Raw genomic sequence first — 13,234 nt, 5'->3', positions numbered from 1 at the left:
GAGCTTAGGCTAAGTTCAGAAGCCTTCATGGGCTGTAACATAAAAGCAGGAGGTTGATTTGATTGGTTTGATTTCTAGAAGGACCAGGATTCAGGCCTTCTTGTTGAATAGACAGCTATGTTTCTTTCAGGCATGAAGCAACTGCTTCTGCTTTCTCTCCCATAAACAGGCCTGGGAAATACTTGGTTGGGCTGCAGAGTCTTGGGATTCATCTTTCCAAAGGCAACTCCTCATTGTGAGGCCTCCATTTCTGGGGTGCTTGGGCAGAGATGGCAGGAGCAGCCTGTTCTTTGGAGAACGCAGAGCACCAGGACTCTGACTGTTACGTCCTTCAAAGATTTCTCCAGAGAGATGGCCCAGACACAGAGGCTCTACAAGATCTAGTTACTCCTGGAAATCCTGGCATGCCTATAGTATGACTTTGCTCTCTTCCAGACCTTTGCTCTTGCTCATTCAGCCCCATCCTCCACTCTGTCATTTGTTCAGTTCCTCAGCGGATTCTTTTCTCATGCACCTTTGCTCTGCTGATTTTCCTGTTCACGATATGGATGTAGAAATCAGCCAAGATCCATCACAGGTTGCGGTGGATTAGACATTAACTCATTTGCATTTCCTTACCACTGCCAATTACTAGTGTGGCAGCAAAAGACAGGGCGCACGCAACGACTGGCTGCTGCTACTGACAGGAAAACCAGAAGGGAGCACTCCTTCCATCATAACATTACACACTCAAACTAACAGCAAGTCTCTGCATGCTTTCGGGTTGTTTCATGTTCCTCTCCTCAATCACAACAACATGGAGGCTTGCACTAACTACCCTGGATCCCACCACTGCACTGCTGCTGCCTATAAAACCTATTTGGGGTTTGAACAAAGGGAAAACATCCTCCCAGGGAAGAGCCAATACACAGGGAAGTGATTTTGTCAGGGTTGCTTGCTTAAGCACGTGGAGACGACTGCTCAGGGTCAGCCATGGATAATGAGCCTTCAGATGACAAATGGCAGTCCTTGGCTATACAGTAAGGAGTGTATGTTCCCAGCATGCTCTCTGTGAGTTATTGCAATGGCAGCACTCACTTCCCTTCTCTGGGAAAGAAACAAGAGCAAAGCAAGCAAGAACTAGCAGCAGATGGTCCCTCCTGCGCCCAGATCGTTCCAGCCAAAACAAATCTACATCCCCAGCTGAAGGGAAGGGTACAGGAATAGAACAGGAGTGTGACTCAGATCCAGTGACTCAGACAGCAAGGCGAGGAGAGAGAGGGAGGGGGAGAGACAGAACCTGGTGTAAGAGCCTCTTACGGATGACAGTGATTATTGCTATTATTCCAGCGAGTGCTTGCGGGCACTGACAACTCTCACTCCCGCTCCTGTTCTCTTTTTCTGGGGGGGTTAGTTTTCCTCCCTCCCCCTGTCTCTCTCCCTTTCTCCCTCTTCCCTTTTGTGGCAAAGCTGTGAGCAACCCCCTCTGCATCTTTATCTGTTTGCAAGCTGGTAAATAGCAGGCCAAACACTTGTGTGCCAGATACCAGATAAGTTCAGCTGTCCGCATGCCAGTGGAAAATGCCACATGCCCATCCTTCCTTCGTTGGGCAGCAGTGCACAAGATTCCAGGCACGGTCCTCGGCTCGCTTCTCCTCGCCCTTCCCATCCCCAGCCTGTGGGCCCTTGGCTCTTCTGCTATGAGCCTCCCCACAGCAGTGGCTGTGTTGAAGGAGGGTGATGTTTGCCCAACCTTAAAGAGTTGGATTTTGACTACTGAGCTCAAGTGCTGAACTGTTGGTGTCATTCTCTCAGAGCTGCAGGGCAGGTCAGATTGGCTACTGCCACTTATGCATGCCTGTGATGTTTTTTGGCCCTTGAGTTTGCCACAGGGAGATGGACTCACATCTTGATACCCCTTAGATACTGTGAAAGGCTTTGCAAAGCTCCTGAAAAGCACTATCACTTGAAAAACTAGGCCATTGGGTGAGATCATGCATTAAGCACTAGGCGCTGGCTGAACAATCTGTCCCAGAAATCAGTCTTGGATTAGTGCTGTGCTCTGGCCCTTGGCACAAGCACAGGTGGGACGAAGGGCCCAGATCCTGCCTGACTGCATTGGAGGAAAATTTCCCTGTGGAGTAGAACATCCTGCCTCGCCAGGTGTCCTGGACCTGGGCACAAGGCATCTGGACAGCAGGCAGAAGGTCCTTTGGAAACTGAGACTCTACTATGCGCCAGCAGGTATTTTCTTTCTCCATCTCCCTCCCATCTTGATGCCCTCCCCATCCATCACCAGGTAGAACTTGGAAGCTTCTGATTTGTGTTGGACCCAAAGCTGCTCCACACTAACCGTACCTAATGGGATCTATCCCATGGTGATATTGTATGCTGATGATCCTTCAGCAATGTCACTAGCAAAGAAGTATGGTTCATATGTGCAGCTTATGGTGCAACCATGTCAGCTGGGAACTTCAGAAGAGCCTCAGTGGCTGGGAAACATTGGTCTCATTGACTTCCAGCTAAATCAGGTGCCTTAAACTGAGCAGACTGTGACTGTGGCAGGTATTCCATGTGTTTCACTGTGATAAGCACCTAAATACCTCTCTTTTAGGACACAGAGGTGTTTCAATACCCCATTTTCTCTCCTGAAGTGGGTCCCATGACTAACACAGTGCCTGTGGACCCAGAAGAGCTAGCTGGGGACTTACAGCTCTCTCATCACTTTTGCAGACACTAGCACCTGAGCCTTAAACCAAGCACTATTCAGAGAGCATTTAACCAAAGGCTACTCAGAGACAGAGCCAATGCACAGATGTGAGCACATGCTGGCTCACACACTGTTCATCGGCCAGTGAGGGGTTCATGAAGTCCTTTCACCTCCAGCTCAACCAATAAGTCTTGGCTGGGGGCCTCAGGACCCAAAACTGGAGGGTCCCTGCCCACTGGGCTTGGAGGTAGCAGAGATGGAGGGCAGAGATCGTCAGAGCTTGAATCGTGTGCTGAGAGGCCAAGGTGTTTGAAGGGAAGAAATATGTTGAATTTAGATATAAAAATACAGTTGCTGTTCTATAGACTGTGTAGTATTTTTAACTTTGGTACCAATTCTGGGTTCCACATAACTGAACAGGATACAGGAGGTAAAACATTCTTCATGGCTACATGAACAACTTCCCCCTTCTTTGCATGTGTTGGTGAGGCCGTCACCCATTATAGACCTTGGTGGTGCTATATTTTCACCTGTATAACGTGCTGGTTTACAAGAAAGAAAGAAAAAAAGTGATTCAGCAGTAATGCAGACTGCATGCACGTGTGAGTAACTCAAGGGGAACTTTAACGTAAAGCCCCTTCTTCCCACTTCACCCCCCCAGCTCTGCTATGGGCAGGAAAATGCAATATGTTTGCTTCCCTTTTTGTCCTTAACCATCTTGTATAACACTGTGCACAACAAACTACCTAACGATGCAGGATGAGGAACAGATCACAAACCCTCAGGTCAGCCTATCAACCTACTGCTGTCCATGTTGGGAGAGGGGCAAACTTTCCTTTCCCAGCCCAAGCCGATACCTTGGAGGCAAAACCTTTACAAGTACATATATTAATGCATGATCTGATGCTGTATCTGCCACACTGTTGTTATACCCAGAGGCTGTGTCTGAGGGAAAGTTTGCATGGCCTAGATACAATCTTGTGCTTCTTGCAGAGAAGATAGTGTCTGGAGTCAAGACATTCAGGTGGGAACTAGAAGTTATTCTACACCAAGCTTTGGCATGGGCTTCCGAAGTTCACTGAACAACAGGGGTGCTAACTAGGGTGACACAGGGTGCTGAGCAGATGAACAATGCATTCATGTGTGCAGAGTGGACTGATACCAGAGACTGACAGGATTTAGGTGAGGGGAAATCATTTGACTGTGTAACCTAACCCATGGAGTGCAGATTCATTGTTTTTACTTTGCTGCCCCTTAACAGTATTCAGTGACTTGTGCTCACCTAAAGCATCTTTTCCAGAAAGGTATCCAGTGACATTCCAAGGATATCCAGAGAAGGAGAAGATGCCCCTCCCTTTGGTCATTCGTTTCAGTGGTTAATCAGCTCTGTTAAACACGTGTGCCTTGCAGCTAATTTGAATTTGTCTGGTTTCAACTTCTAGCCAGTGGCAGTTTGTGTTTATGCTGTTCTCTACTACACTAAAAAGCCCTGTCCCACTCACTATTTCCTCTGATGAAATTACTTATACGCTGAACTTAACTTACCCTCCAATTTTCCCCTCATTCTCCCTTTGGGTGCATGAAACAGATCGAACAATTTCAGTATCTCGCTCTAAGGCATTTTCTCTACTCCTTAATTCATTTCTGTGGCTCCTTCCTGCCCTCACTTTAACCATCTTTTGAATATTAAAATGTGAGCCCCAGGCCTGGATGTGTTATCTTATCCACTTCAGTCTCAGTGCTGTATATGGAGGCAAATTAACCTCCCTGATCCTACTTACTACCTTCCCCGTGTGCTCATTCCTAGGCAGCCCTCGCCCCTGTTTGTCAGCATGCCAGGAGAGGTGTTTGCACTGAACCACTCCTCCACAATGACCTCCAGCCCTCATTCAGGAGCTCTGCTACATGCAGCCAGTCCTGCTTGTGAGAGATGACCCACACTCCTCTTCCCTCTCAGTACTTTGGAGCGTTGGCTGCAGGACACATCCTGGCTGAGCTCTACTTACTCAGTGCTCTCCATCCCCCAGCATGGCTGCCTCATCAACCAGCTTCAGCCACCAAAGTGGGTCGCCCATGCCCTTTATCAGTGGACATTCTACATTAACTTCTAGATCACTGGTATAAAGCATAGGATAAAGCAGGGCTGAGTCTCAAACCTGCTTGGAATTAGTTGTTTGGTGATGAGTCCTCACTGACAACAACATTTTGAGATCTGTCAATTATCCAGTTCTCAATCTGTCTCACATATCCGCTGGTTCATACTATTCTGTGCTATTTTTTAAGCAGGATGTCATGGTTTTAGCTCAATCCCCTTGTAGAAAATCTAAGTATAGCATATCTGCGTAGTTACCTTTATCAGGCAACTTTGCAATCTCCTCAAAGGACTAAATTAGGTTTGTTAAGTTCTATTTTCTCTCCAACAACATTGAATCACGTTCTCAAAAGAGGGGAATGCTGAAAGGCTACTAAATATACTATTATTATTTTATATATGATCATCTGCTCTCCTCACCTAAGTGGGAAGGCTGGTCCTATATTTTTGGTCTCTAAGATGTAACATCTTCCAGTAGAGAAGGATCACAAAGTCCCCCAGCTTACCTGAAAATCGGGCTGGCAGTGATTTGGTGCATGTTGTGCACAGCAGCTGGGCATGCACTGAGAGAATGTGGCCCAAGGTGACTGGTTGTTGTGTAGTATGGGCTAGACTCTGGCTGTTCTTGCAGGAGTACATTCTTGCAGGCAATCTCTTGAGCATGTTCATGCTCACCTGAAACATCAGCTCCAGAATAGAGGAGAGGGAAAGGCCTCTGTCCTTCCCTGGTCCTCCTACCCTCATCCAGTCTGCCAGTACCTGATCAGGGGATACCATGAATCTGTTGTGATAAAGGTCCGGAGAAGCAAGGAAGAAGGGATATTCTCAGGTGTTGGATGCTGTCTTTCCTGCAAAACTGCCTGAGGATGGCTATGCCCAAGTCCCATGATTCAGCCCAGCTTTATCATGTTTAAACAAAAGATGAAACTTCTGGGTCTACAGACTCACTGATGGAGCAAACATCTTATGTGTTTTTGATGCTGCTCTAACCTGACCTGCTTGGGATACTTTCCCCATGAGTGTTTGTCTCTGCTTTCTGCAAAGGCACACTGCAGAAAAGTGCAGGAAGGCACTGGTAGATTGTGCAGCACCTGCATTGAGCTAGTCCCCTTCTGTGTGGGATGTGGTCATGTCAACAGCTGAAGAGCTGAGCTCCTGCTTTTCTTTATGTGCTCTCCTGACTCAGCCAATCCATGTTAGAAGCACAGCTGCACTCAAGAGAAGAATATTTTCTAAAGAGAGTTCAAACTGACTCTTTTGCTGTGTTAAGTTTTCAGCTACCATCTCTGAAGCACATGCTTCCTGATGGCCATGTCAAATGGTTTGCAAAAACCTTTGCAAAGTTTGTGAAGACACTGTGGAAAGGAGGCCCAGCTATGCAGCATTTGATAGCCACCTCTTCTTCAGAAATGCTGTCCTCATCACTTCCTCTGTCTTTGCATGACTCTTAGCAATAAAGCATGTCTACAGCATGAACAGAATGCCCTCTGCCTTCTGACCACCTCAGCATATCACCAGCCTTGGGGTCGTGAGGGACTGAGAGGCCAGATTCTGCCCTTCGAATCTTTCCTATGGAGATTGAAGCTCTCATGATTTATGTCACAGAAACCAAGCCTGAAAAAATATGCTGTGTTTCCCTTGCAGTTTTCTCTCTCGGATGTGCCAGCTGCTCTTTTTCACACTTTTGCTGCACATTTATGAGTGAGAAGTAATGCACACACATACATGCACATACACACAGCTGCAGTTCTAAGACCAGCCTGCCCTTAGCCCACACAGTGCTTTCAAGGACAGAGATGTATTTAGCTAGAGTAGGAAAGAGCAAAAAAAGCTTAAAAAAATTTAAAAATTAAATTGTTGCTGCAACTGTGTCTGGATTCCCCCAAACCTGTACCAGGGTTTTCTGATATTTCTGCAGAGGTTTGCACCAGAGATACAGCTGCCACAGTGCTCACACAGGACCTTCACCTTCATTTGAAGGTAATTCTGTTCTCACATGCACCCAAAGCTGCAATGGTTGAAATCCACACTTGTGAAATATATGCAAGGCTACTGACAGGGCTGCAAAAGCCTTTGTGTGCTCTGTCAGTTTAGTTTAATATATGAAGAACAAGCTAAAACCACTCAGGTTGCAATGGATTTTAAATAAGACTGAAAAATTGTGTGCAGAGAAAGCCTAAATCTGTCAGCATTGTAGTTTTTGAAAGAGCAGAGGTTTCTTAGTATTTTAAGGGATGAGATAAGTTTTAATTTGTGGCAGTTTTTATTTCCTCTGCAATATTTCTTTTTTGACAAGTACATTAGTTTATCAGATGCTATGGACTTGAGTAAGACCACCAGGGCCAAATTCCCACCTGATGAAAACAACCAAAACAGGCTTTTCTCTGGTGAATATCCCTGAGGTGTTCAGAGTTTTCTGCTCCTGACTTTCCTGGGGCATGATGATACTCACTGCTATGGTTCCTTACTGAAAACTGCCCAGCTATATTACAGATGCCTTGGATAAAATAGTGATGGCGGCAAGAAATGTAAGTCAGGCAGCAAGTTCATTCATCTTTCTCAACCTAGAAAAAAAGAGAAGAGGGACTAGCATTCAGTATTTCTACACAGTTTCACTCTCTGGTTCTTGTGAGGTAGCAAAAACCTGCAGATTCTTTAAGAGAAGCCAAGTAAACCGTCTCTGTTCTTTTGTTAAAAAACAAAAGAAAAAAAACACCCACAGCCATACAAAACATCAACAGCTGAAAAGTTTATCTTAGAGATTCTGTAAAACCTCTTACTTAATTAAACTCAGATTAGGGACTTACACAAACCTGACAGTTTCCTTTAATCAAAACCTCATCTGCAGTTCAACTTAGAAAAAAACACAACAACAGAACCAAACTTCAGAAAACAAATGAGATGCCAATCTGTCCTTCAGGCAAGGCTCCTTTGTCCTGAATTCTAGAGAGCTGGTTATTTAAGGAGAGACTTATGTGAACAAGTAAGATGAAACAGAAGCAGCAACACACCCTGATGCAAGCAGGAGGGTGTTGAAATGGCTCTGCTCTTCTCCCCAAAGACATTTCAGATCCCATTTCTTGAACACTGTTTATGTCGAAAGCGCTCACATTCTGATTTCCTCTACAGCCAGTTCGCTGCTCTCTGCAGTCTCTAAAAGCATCATCAAGCATTTCCTCATTAGATAATATCATCACACACCCTAATGATTGGGCTCAGTGAGTCACCTTCCTTTTTGGAGCACTGTATTCAATCCAAAATTGTGTATCCTCTCTCCCTTGAAAAGAACTCCCTCAATATACAGATGTCTCAGGAGACCTGCCCAGCTGTAGCAACAAGTTCATTAGCCAGCCCATTGTGGCAGATGCTAAAACCCCTTTGTGTGATGCTGGAGACAATAAGACTGATGTCAGGGTTAGGGGTGTTGTGTGCTGGGAACAGTGTGGAGACTTCAAAAAGAGGAGCCCATTCCTTGGAGTACTCTGACACTTAAGAAGCAAGAAGCCCTCTAAGCGGTTAGCAAAAGGCTGTGGGGATCAAGAAGATGATAAAGAATTGGTGTAACTATATGGGCTTGTGACAAGTAAAGAGTGAATACACCAAGTGTATGGGGAAAAGAAGAAGAAACATTGAATGGAGACAATGAATACTTTGTCGGCACTAAAGCAGAAGCTGCTAGAAGAGGAAAAGGGATGGGTCCCTCCTGTTTGACTAAAAGGCCTTTTTCTGTCATCTTGTCTGCAGAACAGGTTTTATTATTTATCTCGTTTTTAAATTCAAGTGGCATTAGCAGTAATTATAACAATAATGGCATCTCTATTGCCATATGCATTATCTGCATTCTCATAAAGCCTACAAGCTGTAGGCAGGAGCCAGGGAGAGGACCCTTCCCCAGGGACTGTGGCTAGTAGAGAGGACCAGTAAGGGCAGCCCCCTGCACAAGCAGCCAGCTTGGCCAGGACTGCAACCAGGCAGGGAAAACCTGTCACCCTCATAAAAGTTTTCATCAAAGGGCTTTCCTGCCCCTCCCCTCCAGTGACAGTGCATGGTAGAATCTTCAAGACTTTTGCTGGCTTAATTTATTCTTGTTTTTTATAAACACTGCAAAAAGCAGATACTTCCCCTGAGAGATGGCTGTTTACATCCCCTTGCTCACAGATATTTGTACAGCTCCCCTCTCTGCACCATCTGAATGCCTTGTGCTTTTAGCTGGATTTATCCTTGTATTTACCCCTCCCATGCAAAGAGTTGTGTGCAGGCACACAAGGCTGAAAATTAGTCCAAAACATAAATCCAGAAGTCCAAAACATAAATCTAGAAGAAGCCTACTCAGGTGCTGTTTGACTTTAATCATGCCTCAGCCCAAAATGTTTTGAGAACTTCCAACTCTTGAGTCACCCACATTACTGCTCCTGCCCTTACATCAAGCACAGCAGCTTGCTCTGGGTAGTGTTGAACAGTACAGCCCACACGTCCGACATCCAGAAGCCAGGTGGGGAAATGCCCTAATTCCCAGAGGGACACTTTCTAGAAGATGTTTTCTGTGCACATGTGTAAGACTCACACCAAACAAGCTGCTCCACTTTTAGGGACGAGGTTTGCATGTTCCCTCTCACTCATCCAACCCACTTATAGGATGTGCCACCACACGAGAACACATCTCCACTGCCAAGCTATAGGTTGTTTGGGCTTGACTCCTTGGCTCAGTTAGTGAAATGATGACTCACTTCTGCCTCCTGGTTAAGGAACTCATGTGCATCACCTTCCAGTATCAAATACAGTGTATTTCTTCTATGTATATGCAAGGATGGAGAAGCTTTTTCTCCCAGTGACAGAAAACTGGCACTCTTGCTTTGTTCTTCCAGTTCAACCACCACTGGCTTATTCTTTGGGATGTTGTCTGTTTGTATCCCGTTTCCGAGGCTCCCACGTGTTTTCTAGAGAGCCCCATACGCACCCCTGAGCTCCATGGCCCACTCTGAATTAGGTACCTCCTCTCCTTTCGACACCTAGTCCTCAGAAACCTTCCACCAACACAGGGAGTTTTATAGCAGAGGATGGAGACATAGGACCTGCCATCCTGAATCACAAGGACCTGTTCACAAAGCAGCCTTCCTCTCTGGCAGCCCGGGTGAGGCTGCACACAGAAGGATCAGAAAGGCCTCCAGCTTGGGAGTCTGAGTGCTGGGTCATAGAGAGGAGGGCTCTCCAGCCTCTGTGCCCAATACACCAGCCATTCGAAGTGCATTTTGAATGGAGAGCTTCTACAGCCATTTGCTGGAAGCTCTTATTGAGGACAGTAGCTTGCTGGGAGATTGCTTGCACTTTTCCTCTGTCTTTCTCTCCCTGTCTTTCTCATGCTACTGAGGACTTGTGGTCTGCCTCGCTCTCTGGACCAGGGTATTCCTCCCTGAGAAGGAGATTTCTTTTCCAATCACTCCTTCCTCAAGCGTTGCTTAGGTTTCATTGCTCTAATCATCAAAGAGGACCTCTTGAAAATTGTCGCCATAAGCCCAGGAGGTTTGGTTCTCCACAGACTGGGAGCAGGGCGCAGCTGCTCTGTTTTCTTTCTCTTTTGCCTTGATAATTTGTTGCTCCCAGTCATCCGCCTCCACCTAGGTCTTTTCTCTGGAGGAGGTGCTCTTGTCTCCCTGTCACTGTTTCATAGACACACGCGTAGCCATTTCCCAACGCTGTATGTGGCAACACCGAATCCCCAGCGCACGGAAATGCACATGCAATTGTATTAGTCACACACAATTAGGCAACACACAGTCACCCTGCAATCAGGGGAAGCCTAGATGCACATTATTGAGGTGCAGAGGTTTTTGATGAACTGTGTCGTCGCCCTCCTCCCCCCACCAAAGTTGATCTATGAGAAATGAAGCATTTCTCCCTGAAAGGAGTTGTAGTGGGCAAATTCTTTTCAAACCGAGTTGCGTTTCAAAGGTTGGAAATTGTCCTTTTATCATTTCCGAAATGAAAAAGTCATTTAATTCAAAACTACTTTTGATTTCACAATTTAAACTAATGAGTTTGAGTCTGGGGTTTGTTGGGTTTTTGGGTGGGATTTTTTGCAATTTTTTTAATGTGGCTGAATAAAAGAACACTTCAGAGTTATCGAAATGAAGCAGGGCTGATTGGCCCTGTTGAGCTTTTGTTTGTACAAAATGCTCATCATCACCTATGTTTGCATCTAAGGAAAAATGTTTAAACATTGAAAACACTTGCAGGGCAGAGCAATCACGAGTTACTCAGCTCTAACGCAATGGCAGTTTCACCATCCCCTTGGTACATGATTGTGATATGTGGTCTTGTCTTCTTGACATCTTCCAGGGAAGTATTTCTTACCTGGCTCTGCACCTACTTACATCCTGCAAACCCACACAAGACCTTCTGGAGCACTTACTTGCTAGACTGTGCAGCCCTGCTGAGGTGGAGGAAATGAACGTGGTTTGATTTGCCCAGGTTGGATGGTGTCTCAAGTGGGGCTCTCTTTGCAAAGAGACACCCTTAAATGTCTTGAAGCCTCCAAGTGAGATTTCAAGCACTGATTCGAGGCTGCAATCAGTGTACTACCCATCATTATAATTCCATGATAATAGCTGGAGACATGTTCAGTATCTCAACATGCTTCCCATAGGTGGAATGTTTGCACAAACTGTAGGTGCTGCTGGCCAGGATGCTCCCAAATACACAGGACATCTCCCATGAGGTGCTGGGAATGCAGCCATACATGCCTGGGGGGGATATCCTGAAACTTCCTTCATGGTGTCTCACTGATCTCCACCAAGCCCTCTCTTTGGAAAAATTAGGGCAAAGATGCACTCAGATAAATGATTATGGCACTGACCAGTGACACCTCTGTGTTTCCTTCAACTAGCCCCTTAATCTACACCTGTTGTCCTTTGGAATACACCTACAGTAAGCTCTGGGGGCACACAATCTTTCTGCCCTGCCTTACAGCTTCTTACATAGTAAAGATCCTAGCCTCACAAGTGACGTTCTCAGTGCTGAAATAATACAAACACTGCAGCACAGCACACTTCTCTGAAAATACCTACAGCACAGTAAGTTCTGCCTAGCAAGAAACACTTGAAATTCTGACCAGTGCCTTGTGAACTGGGCACATCTACAGCATTCAGCAGCCAGGGAAGTTTCTGCTGCCTGCATGAAGTCTGCAAGATTGAACGAGTTGTGTGTTACCCAAAGTGTGTGGTCATTGTAGCAAGGTCACTCTGCAGCAGAGTCTGTGAGGTACCTGGGCACCGCCACAGTGCCTGGCAACAAAAGCAGCATGGCCAGCAGATTGAGAGAGGTGATTCTGTCATTCTGCTCTGCTCTGGTCAGACCTCACCTGGAGAACTGTGTCCAGCTCTGGGGCCGTCAACACAAGAAGGATATGAGCGTGATGCAGTGTGTCCAGAGGAGGGCCACAAAAATGCTCAGAGGGCTAGAGAGCCTCTCCTATGAAGACAGACTGAGGAAGAGTTGGGGTCGTTTAGCCTGTAGAAGAGAAGGCTACAAGGAGATGTTATAGAGGCCTTCCAGTATCTGAGGGGTCCTACAAGAAAGCTGAGGAGAGACTGTTTACGAAGGCATGTAGCACTAAGACAAGGGACAATGGCTTTAAATTAGAGAAGGGTAGACTTAGATTGGACATTAGTAAGAAGTTTTTTTATTTTGAGGAAGATGGAACACTGGAACATGTTGCCCAGAGAGGTGGTAGAAGCTCCATCCCTGGAGACATTCAAGGCTAAGCTTGATGGGGCTCTGGTCAAGCTGATCTAGTTGGGAACATCCCTGCCGACTGCAAGGGTGTTGGATTAGGTGACCTTTAAAGGTCCCTTCCAGCCTAATACATTTTACGATTCTATGATCATGAGACAGGAAATGCAGGGTAAAAGGCCACTGACCACAAGTTTTTCCCAGTAAGAATAAATAAAATAACAAACAAAAAAACCCACCAAAAAAACTCCACAACAACAAAACCCAAACTCCCCAGCTCTACCCCCAGACTACTTAATACATGTTCTCTTTGCAAATACTCCCATTCCAAACTCAGGAGGCAGAGCTGCTCACATGCCCAGCTGGCAGCCACTCTCTGAAGCAAGAGTTCTATCAGTCATCTGATTCCCATCTTACATAATGCACAGCTCTGCCTGGCCACACCACAACTGAACAGGGAAAAAATAACCTGAGCTCTGCTGAAACGTGCTTGTCACAGCAGTGCCTCAATGTCGGTTCCAAACGATAGATTTGGTGAAGATATACAGGGTGCTCAACCACAGGAGGGGTTCTCTCTGACTGTAAAATTTAACAGGAGTTCTCTCTCTCTGAAGTGACTTGCTCTTGGATTCTTTCCTCCATGTGGGCCATACCTTTCAGAAAGCCTAAGCTCATGTGCCCTAGGTGACCTGAAAGGTGAAGTGCAAACATGTATGTCTGTGAAC

This window comes from Indicator indicator, chromosome 13, assembly GCF_027791375.1.
Source record: "Indicator indicator isolate 239-I01 chromosome 13, UM_Iind_1.1, whole genome shotgun sequence".
NCBI classification, from domain to species: Eukaryota; Metazoa; Chordata; class Aves; order Piciformes; family Indicatoridae; genus Indicator; species Indicator indicator.
This window is presented reverse-complemented; position numbering follows the sequence as displayed.